Here is a 13,151-nt window from a genome sequence, read left to right as displayed (position 1 = left end):
GCAATGAACTAACACTGAGCACTGACTAATGTAACATGGAAGAAACAGGGGGGTCTAGTTATGTCTAAACTAACTAGCACTAAACAGAGGGGAAGACAAAGTGAGATACCAAATCACATACGTAATAGATTCCCTAAACCACCACTGGATGTCCACATGCATCAGATCATTAGTAACCATCATTGAGACCTGATACAGTTCAATACAACATCCCGAAAAAATAAATATGGGTGAAACCGAACAATTAAATACTTTTGCAAGACTATAAGTGGCTGCCAGCATCCTAAATTACTATTGCCTTGACTTCTGGATGTTTGTGATTTCCTAGTTGGTTTGTCTGTATATGATCTGCAAGCCCTTTCAAGAATTTGTTACATTCAGTGTGCTTGCACAAAAGTTCAGGATAACAATCTGTGTCTTGTGGTCAGCCTTCTGCTCCATTATTGAACATCTTCATACTACAGATGTATGAACTGGACTTACTAACCACAAGAAGAAATAACAGCAGTCACTACACTGGCCCAGCCTGTCTGTGTTGGCAGGTACCAGCAATAAAACAGGTGACAAGGAGGGACATACAGTCATGTGGATTCGGGGCACTTTTCTTTCTGGGATTTCCTTGTCCCACACTCTAACCCCCCCCCCCCCCCCCCCCAGCTCTCTGCATGTTTTTTGGAGAAGTCTGCATGCCATTGATACACAGTGGTTACCCAAGGATATGACCACGTGGGGCACCACACTACTAGGGCATAGCTTGCAGATCCACAAAATCAACACAAAGGGGTCTACAGCTTTTGAGTGCAGTTCATGCAAAATTATCTGAAGGGGCAAGCACAAAAAATGTTCTCATAAGATAACAAAATTAACAATTTTTGTGTAATTAGCTCCTAGATTGTAAGCTCGAAAGAGCAGGGCCCTTGACCCCCTTGTGTTTTGTTTTGTTACTGTATTGTCACGTTCTGTCCCCACTATAATGTACAGCGCTGAGCAAACCTTTTAGCGCTATATAAATACTGTATAATAATAATAATAGTATTTGTACGAAACAAAAATCAAGTGACCAAGACTGCACATGCTCAGAAATGAAAGAATACATTACAATACAATACAATACAATAAAATACAATACATTACATCAATTCTGAAGTTATTTTCTGTTTTACGAGAATTTTTGTAACTTTAGTAACTATTCATTTTCAATATGAGACTAGCATGCAAAAAAAAAACCAGACAATCGTTCGTCCAATATTCTCATTGTGTACTAGGAATTACGCTGTCTCTACTCTGGAGGAGCAATGGGGATATCATTGGACAACAGCATTGCCAGTCTGAAGAGAGGGTGTTAAATGCACTAGCAATATTGGATGGACTTGACTAGTAAATGAAAGTCAAACTCCAGCTAACACTTAGCAGTTACAGCAACAGTTTTTTTTTCTTTTGGGATAAAGGTTTTACATAAATGAATAAAAGCTGTCATGATTAAGGCTGTAATGGCTGATACGTTTTGACTTTCACTGGCTGTATCTCTTTGCACATCATAAAAAAAGATACAATTCACTGATCGACACCACTGTGCTGGCTTTTCCACTGGACTAATAAAAGCTGAACATTGTGAGCACCTCTATCAGTGTTAAATTATTTGTCTCAACCATCTAACTGCCACTTTTGCTTTACAGCTTGGCCTGGTAAAGGAAGATATAAAACAAAATATACTGGCCAAACAAAGGGTAAAAAGAAAACTAACACAACCATCATATCTACAAATAGATATCCTGCAATATAATACATTTTTTATTTATGTTTAATACCATGCTAACTGAGCCCCCTTGCGCTTAGTATCAAATTACCTGGATTAGTATCTGTTTACTACAAGAATGTACTTTCAGTACATTTTATTGGAAATATATTTTACAAGTAATATTTTGCAGTTATGAGTGTGGTAATATGCCTAGTAATGATAGGTATTTCTGATTATAAGTTAACGTATAACCCTATAATCAACATCTGCGAGTTATCAGGACTGGAAAATGCAGAACAGGTTTGCACACAGCATTCCAGGTATGGCATGTTATACATAGTTACATTGATCCAGCTTGGACCAATGTAACTATGCATTTACCATACCTATGGGATCCCTCTAGAAGCTGGAAATCACAGTAGTAGACACTGCTGCTCCAGTGATCCCCACTAGTCTCTGGGTCCACTGCTGAGCAGCTGGCCTGCTGCAGGTCCCAGCTGGACCAATGTTACTATGTATAAAATGACATATTTGGAAGACAGTTTTAGGTTTGGTTCATGTTGCAGCTATTCTGCCGCAATTTTACTGTATAATTATGTAGTGCGAATTTGATGCGAATTGGCTGCATATTCTGTGGGGCAAAGGGGCACTGTAAATCGCACTAAATTAGCACAGGAACCTTTTCCAAACTCGCACCATATTGAGCTGCATTGATGAGAACGGGCACCATTGAATATAATGTGATTTCCCTTGCCATGCAATTCTGTGTGGCTCAAGTAGCATTAGTGTGAACTAGCAATAAATAATTACATCTAACCTAATATACAGTTTAAGGACAAGGCTAATCTGTGAAAAAAATACCCAAGCTTCAGTTTATTGGGGTTCAATGAAGCAGAGAATATTCTGCTTCATTTTGCAAAGTATGCATTCATCTAAGTTAGTAATATTGCAGGACTCAATAGCATCTCCGTCAGCTTTAAAGGCAGTCCCCAAAAGCACATTCTTTCTCACTCAGTAGACCTCTCTGTTGATTGTCTCCAGTAACCACCCACTGCCAGGTTTCAGACGTTGGCATCATTGGTCTTTGTGCAAAGGTACTGACTGCAAAAAATGAAGACTAAAAAAAAAAAGAAACTATTGGTTTTCATTTAAAGTGTTACTAAACCCAGGACCCTGCATGCACTATATCTGGCCTCCCACAGTACACAGAGCATGGAAATGCAATTATTTTAGTAAATATAAACTGCTAAATTCCTTTTTATCATCAGCAGTATATAGCAGTCTTGTGACTTCTATCAATGTCCAGCAGAGCACTGGTTACAGCTTGTAGGAGGTGTTTTCATTATTCCCTGATTGTCCTATGGGGCTGCATGACCCCTAACCCTCTGTCTGGACAGTGCTGATTGGCTTTGTGCTGATCACATGCACCCTCCCAAAGGAAAAAAAACTCTATAGCAATACACACAAAACTGAGTATGTGCAGCTTGCCCCCATGGCTCTGTTCTATCAGCAGATGGATTGGGGACGTTAGAAGAAGGGGAGGATCTGAGAAGACAGGATCAAACAGCTTTTTTTACACCATGCAGAGGATTAACCCCTTAGGTTCCACAGTGAGTATAACAAGCATGCTTTACTGCATATACAGACTGATTTTACTGTTGTGGGTTTTGTAACACTTCCATGCCCCATGCACATGCCCACAATGTGTTATCAGCATGCTGCATCAGGGCTCATATTCAGCTTCTCATTCACCAGTGTTCATATGGCAAATGGCACCAGAGCAAGCAAGCCCTTGACTGCTTTTGCAGTTGTATTCCTCCTAACAAACAATGAGCTGACCATATGCACATACTGTAAATATCTCACTCAGTGCTACTATGTAGTAAACACAGCCCTGTTGATTGGCTGCTTATGCCTGCATTGTTCAATGTCATCTTCATTTTATTCAAATATGGCCTGGAACTAAGAAGAACTCAGGCCTGGACAATAAAACCAATCAAAGTCACTGTTGGGTAGGGCTGTGCTGCAACTACCAAATGGGTACATATGGTACCAAATGGGTATGTCACATTTTTACTATTCGCATTAAAATACATCTTTTTTTTAGTAATAACCAAACATACAAAGGTTTTATTTTATGTAGTGTCCTCATAATTAGGCTGCTAGGTAAATTTAGTTTATCACTGTAGTAAGTGGAGTGGTTGTTGATTGGCTAGGTCTGATCAAGATTCCTGAGCTGAGAGTTTGATTGCTTCCCCCTGCCTCCTGAAGAAACGTCCAGAGCACAGTGAGGGAGATTCAAAAGATCAACTGAGTGTTTATCATGTCCTGGCCAATAACTAGAAGGGGGCATCCAGAAGGTGGCTGGGGAGGTGATAAATGTTCAGGAAGCCTGAGCAGATTGCTCTTTCCTCTTTGTGGAGGGTTCCAGTCTCCTGGAGGACTGTTGCTCCTGTGAGATAACCAGAGAGACAAGAGGTTTGCTGCTTGGGTCTCAGCAGTTGTTGAGCTGAGAACCTGAAAAGAATTGCCAAAGCAGTACCCTTGCTGAAGGGCACTGTCTCTGAGTCCTGGATTGAAACAGGGATCCTTATTTCCTTCACAGAGGATTTGCCTGAAGATACTGTGTGGCGGACAGGTCCTGGGACACTGTGAGTAAAGACTTCACTGGGACTAATTGGAGTTGGGAAAGTGCTGGAAGGAAACTAGAGTCCTGAGGTTGCTTTATGGGCTGCTATTACAGGGCAGTCGATGTACTAGATATACCTTGCTACCCCCAGAAAAATTGCTTTTGGAAAGATTGGAGGGAAGTTTGTCCCCCTACTTTGATTGCTAATTGTTTCGGAGTGTCCAGTAACCCTAAACTCCTCTCCTGTTAAAGTTCTTCAGCAATAAACCCTAAAAAGACATTCCCTAGACCAGTGTTTCTCAAACTTTTTACCTTGGAGGAACCCTTGTCAAAAGGTTTGAAATCTCGGGGAACCCTTGAAGTAATCTTCAGATCTACAACTCACAGATGTGTGATCAACAAGCTGTTGATATAACAATTGTTTTATTTTAAATAGCATTAAATAATGGAATCAATATTAAAACATACCTGCTTATTGTAAAACCTGTGCTTGCTTTTTATTGCACAAACGTTCAGTTCTGGATCAAACTTGAGATAAGCAGTGTACAGGGGGCAGAAGGGCAAAGCACAGGGGGTCAGGAGGGCACACTACATGGGGGGCAGCAGGGCACATTACATGGGGGCAGGGAACATTATGGGACACACAGCAGGGCAAATTACATAGGATCATGGCATTTGGGATCAAAGCACCTTACATGGGATCAGGGCACCTTACATAGGATCAGGCAATCTTTCATGGGATCAGGGCACATGGGATCAGGGCTCAAGGGATCAGAGCACATGGGATCAGAGCAATTGGGATCAGGGCACATGGGTTCAGAGCACATGGGATCAATCAGAGCACATGGGATCAGAGCACATGGGATCAGGGCACATGGGATCAGGGCACAAGTGATCAGAGTACAAGGGATCAGAGCACATGAGATGAGGATACCTTACATAAGTTCAGGGCAAATAGTAGATCAGCGGTCATTTCATTTGCAGAGATAAGCAGGCTCCAATCTTCTGAGTCATAATCTGCCATGGGATTTGAGGCAGTATAGCACACACACATACATATTAGTGCATCTCTCCACATAGCGATCAGCGGGAAGCAGAGTCCATATAAATGTAATACTGGATAACATTAGCGAGGATGTACACTGTAGAAAATATAGCTCTATTTGTATATTAGGATCACTATTTAAGATGAGGGTGACATTTTGAATTTTTTGGATATTTTTTATGACAGAAATAAGAAAATATTGGGGATTTTTTTCAAAATTTTCAGTCTTTTTCTGTTTGTAGCATTAAAAATAAAAAGCACACAGGTGATCAAATACTACCAAAAGAAATCTCTATTTGTGGGAAAAAAAATGACATAAATTTCATTTATGTAGAGCATTGCATGACCGCGCAATTATCAGTTAAACTAGTGCAGCGCTGTATAGCAAAAAATGGCTTAAATTGCTGTATCTATACCATAGTTTGTAAACGCTATAACTTTCACACAAAGCAATCAATATACACTTATTGGGATTTTTTTTACCAAAGATATGTAGCAGAATACATGTTGGCCTAAATTTATGACCTATTTGAGTTTACTATATATTTTTTATAGCCTAAAGTAAAAAATATATATATTTTTAAATGTTCAGTATTTTTTTGTTTATAGCACGAAAAATAAAAAGTGCTCAGGTGATCAAATACCACCAAAAGAAAGCTCTATTTGTGTAAAAAAAGGACATAAATTTCATTTAAGTACCGTATTGCATGACCACGCAATTGTCAATGAAACTAGTGCAGTGCTGTATAGTAAAAAATGGCGTAAATTGCAGTATCTATACCAAAATTTGTAGATGCTATAACTTTCACACAAAGCAATCAATATACACTTATTGGGATTTTTTTTACCAAAGATATGTAGCAGAATACATTTTGGCCTAAATGTATGACTAACTTTAAGATCACTATACATTTTTTATAGCCGAAAGTAAAAAATATAATTTTTTTTTTTAATGTTCAGTCTTTTTTTGTTTATAGCGTGAAAAATAAAAAGTGCACAGGTGAACAAATACCACTGAAAGACAGCTCTATTTGTGTTAAAAAAAGGACATAAATTTAATTTATATACAGCCTTGCATGACTGCACAATTGTCAGTTAAACTAGCGCAGCGCTGTATAGCAAAAAATGGCGTAAATTGCAGTATCTGTACCATAGTTTGAAAAAAAGGACTTAAATTTTGTTTGGGTACAGCATTGCATGACCGCGCAATTACCAGTTGAAATAGTGCAGCACTGTATAGCAAAAAGAGGCCTGGTCAGGAAGGGGGGTAAATCCTCATGAGGGCAAGTGGTTAAAAGGAAGAATTAAATCACCTATATGGGAGTACAAATATGAGCCCTTTGTGAGGCACACAAGTGCTATATGACCTCACTTAACAGTCTGGTCATATATTCCAGGTGAGATCACATCCGGAGGGGGGGGGGGGCACTCACAATAACGTGAATATATTGAGCACTAGAGAGGATAGCACTCAGAAGTGAAATCTAAAGTGGAAATTGGTTTTCTTGCACAAGGAAGATTATAAGCGGACATTATTCTCTTTTTCTAAGTTTGGATGTATTGTTTTCTCTGTATGTTCATATAATTTTTTATATTATAAATATATTATGGTAAAAGTATGGCTACTAATTTAATTTTAACACCCCTAGTTGATTGTGTTGTAGGCTTTTTGAGATATTATTATTATTATACAGTATTTATATAGCGCCAAAAGGTTTGCTCAGCGCTGTACATTATAGTGGGGGACAGTACATGAGACAATACAGTAACAATACAATACACGAGGGGTTCAAGGGCCCTGCTCTTTCGAGCTTACAATCTAGGAGGGAGGGGATAGTGGCACAGGAGGTAGTGGCTGTGGGGGATGGAGTGGTAGGAGGAGTGGAGGAGATCGGCAGTTAGGTGGGGTTGGCTTCCCTGAAGAGATGGGTTTTCAGGGTGCGCCTAAAGGTGAGGAGGGTGGGTGACAGTCTGATGGATTGTGGTAGTGAGTTCCAGAGGATGGGGGAAGTCCTGGAGAAGTCCTGCAGTCGGGCGTGGGAAGTGGAGACCAGGGAGCTAGAAAGTAGGAGGTCTTGTGAGGAGCGAAATGTACGGGTTGGGTGGTATTTGGATATCAGTTCGATGAGGTAGTTTGGGGCAGCGTTATGAATGGCTTTGTATGTCAGTGTTAGTAGCTTGAATTTGATGCGTTGGGCAATCGGGAGCCAATGGAGGGAATAACAGAGAGGGGTGGCAGAAGAGGAGCGGTTGGTAAGGTGGATGAGTCTGGCCGCTGAGTTCAGGATAGACTGAAGCAGGGATAGTCTGTGATGAGGTAGGCCGGTGAGGAGGGAGTTGCAGTAGTCCAGGTGTGAGATAATGAGGGAGTGAGCGAGTTGTTTAGCAGTGTCTGGGGTTAGGAACGTACATATTTTGGAGATGTTGCGGAGGTGGAGCCTGCATGAGCTTGCTAGCGATTGGACATGGGGTTGGAAGGACAGGTTTGAATCTAGAGTGACACCTAGGACTTTGGCTTGTTGGGGTGGGACTGATGGTGGCGTTGTTGGTTGTGATGGGGGGGGGGGGCGCGGGCTGGGGGGAAAATTAGGAGCTCGGTTTTGGAAACGTTCAGTTTGAGGAAGTGGAGTGACATCCAGTCTGATATGTCGTTCAGCAGGTGGGTGATTCGGGCGGAGACTGAAGGGGTGAGGTGAGGGGTGGAGAGGTAAATTTGCGTGTCGTCGGCGTAGAGGTGATAGTTGAAGCCGTGGGAGTGTATCAGTTTGCCAAGGGAGGAGGTATAGATGGAGAAGAGAAGGGGTCCGAGAACAGAGCCTTGGGGGACCCCAACAGAGAGGGGGAGGTGGAAGCGTTATAGGTAACTATAATTATAATAATAATATAATTATAGTATGGTATTATGGTAAAAGCTGAGACATTAGAGCCATTGAGGCCGCAATAGAAGTGTTTGTTCTCCAGTGAAGTGTATTCAAAGAGGTTGCTGTATTGAAGTTTACCTGCATTGAATATTAACCCATTTTGGGACAGTTTTGAAGTTGTTATTTTAGCTTAAAGTGATTTGAAAGCAAGCTTTGGATTTTATATCAGCAGGTGTTCAGTGGGGTTGCATTCTTGTAGAATGACAGCACCTTGAGGTAGAACCAGAAGTTTGTGAACACCTGACCATCACACCAAAAACATAGACATTAATATTGTATAGAGTCCATATTACCAGCTCCTCTATTCTGAAGAAGCTTTCTACCAAACCTCAGAGCAAATGTATTTATTTGTGACAGGCATAGATATAGCACTGGCAGTTTACACACACACATCAGTCCATGCTCCCAAGGAGCTTACAATCTAAGGTCGGTAACTCACATTCAGGCATACACATACTAGGCCCACTTTTGATAGGAGCCAATTAGCCTCCCAGTATGTTTTTGGGGTGTAGGAGGAAACTTACGCAGGAAGAACATGCAAACTCTATTCAGGGAATACCGTGGTTGGGATACTAACCAATGACCCTAGTGCCACGAGGCAGAAGTGCTAACCACTTAAACAATGTACTGCCTTTGAGTTAAAGTGTTATTAAACCCAGAACAGTAATATCAGTCTGTATATGAAGTAAAGCATGCTTGTTATACTCACTGTGGAACCTAAGGGGTTAATCCTCTGCATTGTATAAAAATGCTGTTTGATCCTGACTTATCTGATCCTCCCCCTTTTCCAGTGCCCCCCTCTTATCTCTTGATAAAACATATTGTGTGGAGACACTCTGCACATGCTCATTTCAGTGGGTATTGCTAGAGAGGTTTTTTGTTTTTCCTTGGGAGAGTGCATGTGATCAGCACAGGGCCAATCAGCACTATCCAGACAGAGGTAAGGGGTTCTGCATACTCCTAGAGCAAATTAAAAAATCCTCCTGCAAGCTTTACCGGTGCTCGGCTGGACACTGATAGAAGTCACAAGACTGCTATATACTGCTAATGAGAAAAGGGGTTTAGCACTTTATATTTACTAAAATAATTGCATTTCCATGTTCTGTGTACTGTGGGAGACCAGATAGAGTGAATGCAGGGTCCTGGGTTTAGATACTATTGTAGGATGAGAAGACCTGGTTCTCAGTCCGCATTCCAGCTCATTCTAAGGCCTCATATACACTGAGTATTTGCTCAGATCCCCTGAACACACATATGCGTTTAGACATGCTTAGGCACATCAAGCATTTGAGCGTTTATGGATTCCATTGGCCAGAATATTAATTTACTCTGGCCATTGGAATGAATGAATACCGAAGCCCTAAATGTGCCTAAACACGCTACACACATTAGGCACATCAAGCGTTTTCTGCACAAACCTCCCCTTCTGACCATGCTGGTGATAGTTTCTTTTTCTGCCTGTAAACACTCTTCTTCTAATATGCTTATGTGTACATAGATACATAGGCTAACATAGACGTGTGTTTACAGGCAGAAGAAAAAGTAAAATCCCTGTAAAAGCTGTTTTTTTTTAAGCCCAGTGTGCATGAGGCCTTACGATCAGGGGCGGACTGACAACTCATGGGGCCCCCGGGCAATAGGGGATCAGGGGTCCCCTGTGTCCTTGCCCAAACTCAAAAAAGCCTATGTAAAAGGTACCAGGGGCAACTCATGGGGCCCCCTACTGACCCCAGGCCCTCGGGCAGTGCCCCGAGTTTCCAAATGGTCAGTCCGCCCCTGCATATGATGTTCAAAAAGGTTGAGATCAGGGGTCTGTGCAAGCACACCAAACTCATCAAACCATGCCTTTATGTACCTGGCTTTGTTTACAGGAGAAAAGTCATGCTGACATAGAAAAGAGCCTTCTCCAAGCTGTTTCCACAAGGTTGGAAATAAACAATTGAAGGAATCAAACAGTTCAATCAATCACTTGATGGAGGGGTGTTCATACTTTCGTCCATATAGTATGTATATATATATATATATATATATATATATATATATATCACCCTCTAGTTTGCTACTAGAGTAGTGTAGGTAAATTTATTGTGTATGGCTCATGGTAACTGAGTCTGCAATTAGGTCGAGATACTGCAGGTCAGATTGGATGGCTTAACAGGTTGGGACTCTATAACCTCCACCTGGTTCTGAAGGACCATGGAACCTTTCAGAAGCTAGTGGGTGGAAGAGGTTGAGACCTAATCTGCATGTTTATGGAAGTCTAACCAATCCACAGGTTTGGAGGCCCTGATAGAGGAGTGATACCAACCCATAAACATAGGAGAGTCAGGCTGGCAGGGGGATCGTGTTGAAGATGGAGTGCTGAGGAGGCTGACGGTAGCCTGGGAGTGGTCCCCTAGGTCTAGGGGAACTGGCCTCCAGGCCGGGATTGAACTGGCTCAGGAGAATCCATTCAACCTCACGGTATGAACAGGATCAAGGCCTGGGAGCAGTTGGAGCAAGGATGACAGCGTGAGTACATCAACACACCCAAGGATTCACAAGGGAAAAGACTGCCACAAATAGAAAACTTTCATAGAACAGTGTTGTGTTTAATCCTTTATCCTTGTCCTGGGAGATCTTCAAAAAACCCAGGAGGGCTGGTAGTATCTTCAGGCTCTGGAGCTGGGAACAGTAGCATAGGGGAGAGGAGACATCTCTGCATGTAGTTTGCAACAAGCTAAGCTAACTTTCAGAGGGGCTGCGAGTCCCTAGTCTGTAAGGGGCAGTTGCTACTGATCCACAACAACTGATGGCTTTCAAGGAAAAAAACTGTCCAAAATCTGTTTCTGTAAATAGGAAGGAAGTTGTCCCCATGCATTGATTCAGTCAAGTTTGGCATCCTATTATCCCTATTACCCTATCCAAGTTATATCCCCTAATAAAATAACAAAAACCAAGCTCATGGACTGTTCACTAATGGTGGATGCAAGTGTGGAAAATGCGTGTTGCCTGGCTGTGCAAAGCTTAGAGGTGTCCAGAAACACAGTGGCCCTCAAGAGGGTAGTGCTACAGTATATATGTGTAACACCCTGTTACAAGTGGATGCAGGATGTTAAAACAGACACAAGATGGCAGTGTCCTGCAGAACAGAAGTATTTAGACTTTGTACAGCAGCCCCATAGAACTTGTATGCTGAAACACAGGACTTTGCTAAGGAACAGCAAAGTAAAGGACTACATTTCACAGAGGAGCTGGCGTGTGGGCAGAGGCGTATACATATGAAATCCCTAGCGATGAGACAGGAAGTGAAAGGGGAGAGATCTGGAGAGAGAAGTGCACTGAATGCAGGAGGACCGGACCAGGTCATGGAAAGAGAGAAAGAGAGGAGGCAAGGAGAATCTGCTGATCACTGACTTTGCAGCATCATGGAGAAAGCTAATCTGCTAGCAAGTGACCGGATGGAATGCTGCAGGTGGGACCAGAGAGTGTGTGGAAACCTTATCGAAGGAGAGAGAAAGACTGCCAGAATTTGCCAGACGCCATCCCTTGGGTGAGAGAGTCCTAAGCATTATCAAGGACAGGGAATTCTATTTGCTATTTTCATGCATACAGTTGAAGAAATTGCACATAGTTATTAGAAGTTGTGGCATAGTTCCTTTAGCAGCTATTGTCTGACTCCACTTAGCACAACCTTATCATCAGAACCAGGGGTGGACTGACAACTCATGGGGCCCCCGGGCAATAGGGGATCATGGGGCCCCTGTGTCCTTGCCCAAACTCAAAAAAGCCTATGAAAAAGGTATCAGGGGCATCTCATGGGACCCCCTACTGACCCCGGGCCCTCAGGCAGTGCCTGAGTTTACAAATGGTCAGTCCACCCCTGATCAGAACTGATAGCAGGACAGTTGGTCCACAGGCCAAACCAATGGTGTTGCACTATCATCATCAATTCACTCTGCTAAGGAGGCCTTTTCCTTATTGTGCCAAAAGTCTTGTAGCCCAAAGAAGAGTTGCCCTGTGCCAACAATTACTTTTAGCAGATTGGCCACTTGTTGCTTTAGATTCGCTAGTGACTATTGCCTTAAAACAACATTACGTCTGTAAATTTGTTGCTTCCAGGGGGAGTGTTATTCTTCTCTCTCTCTATTACACTGTTCTTCAGAGACTTACAGTCCACACTTCTCTTCACTGTGCACCGAGTGGGCCCCATCATGCATGCAGAAGACTCCTTAACATCAAGTCCTGAGGGCCCAAAGTGAGCTATTTATTTGATAGTCCTGGCTGCTCACTGGGGACTGTAAGACCTCATCAGGTTGAAGGTACTGGGGTAGTTTCTGAAAAGCAGACCTGCTAAATACTAATTGACATTCTGTGATAAGTGTTGTCTTTTCCTTAAGTTTAAATCCACACAAGTAACTATTGATTTTACACATTCCAATTCTGTTTATGCTGTTTAATCAAGCCATATTGAAGTTTGCCATCAATGTCGTACTAGTTTATTTCAATCCATGTCTGAATTCTAGTGGTGACTTATGTCAGTTAAGAGTGTACTGTGGTGTCAGCAGGGGTTGGGCTTTCAGAGTGGGGTACAGATCTACGGGGAACCTGAAAACAATTCAGAAACTCCTAAGTGGGTAGTGATATATATACATACTGTATATATACACACACATACATATATATATATATATATATATATACATATATACACACATATACATACATATATATATATATTTATATATATATATATATATATATATATATATACACACATACACACACAGGGTTTTTTCTCAAAAAATAGGTGCAGGAACTCCCCCCTTCGAGTCACCT

Source organism: Staurois parvus, unplaced genomic scaffold (assembly GCF_062004578.1).
Source record: "Staurois parvus isolate SC_StPar_1 unplaced genomic scaffold, SC_StPar_1.0 ptg000422l, whole genome shotgun sequence".
Lineage (NCBI taxonomy): Eukaryota > Metazoa > Chordata > Amphibia > Anura > Ranidae > Staurois > Staurois parvus.
The sequence above is the reverse complement of the archived record's forward strand: the minus strand, read 5'-3'. Positions refer to the sequence as shown.